The sequence below is a fragment of the Elephantulus edwardii genome, unplaced genomic scaffold (genome assembly GCF_000299155.1).
Source record: "Elephantulus edwardii isolate Elephantulus edwardi_28Jun2011 unplaced genomic scaffold, EleEdw1.0 scaffold00003, whole genome shotgun sequence".
Taxonomy (NCBI): domain Eukaryota; kingdom Metazoa; phylum Chordata; class Mammalia; order Macroscelidea; family Macroscelididae; genus Elephantulus; species Elephantulus edwardii.
In genome coordinates this window covers 33,486,054-33,486,526 of record NW_006399753.1, presented here as the reverse complement: position 1 = coordinate 33,486,526, position 473 = coordinate 33,486,054, and positions in this window count along the sequence as shown.

Here is a 473-nt window from a genome sequence, read left to right as displayed (position 1 = left end):
AACTCAGAGGCAGTGCTTATGATTATAAGATTTATTAGGAAAGTTAACCGGTTGCAACTCAGGTAGGAAATAAGATACAGTTCTTCGGTTGGGACAGGTTCTCACATATGCTCTCAGGTCCTTTGACCTTCAGCCTTGTGGCTATGCACTGGTATTATAAAGCTATCTTAGCCCTTCCAGTTATGGCATCTTCTCTTCATCCTTGGCTTTGGCTCTGTGGGCAAGCAGTTCCAGTTCAGCTCTCTCTTATTGGTCTCTCCTTCTCTGCCACCTCTCCTTCTGCTTCAACTGCTGCAGCTGCTCTGGTGTTTGTTCTGGTCTGTCTTGCTCAAAAATTTCTGATGCTCAAAAGGGTGCACTGTGCACTCAGTTGCTTCTTTCTTTCTTTTTTTTTTAAAAAAATTTAGGTTGTTTATTTTTCATTTCAATGAACATCTACAGAGATTTTGGGATTCCAATCATTCATTGTTGCA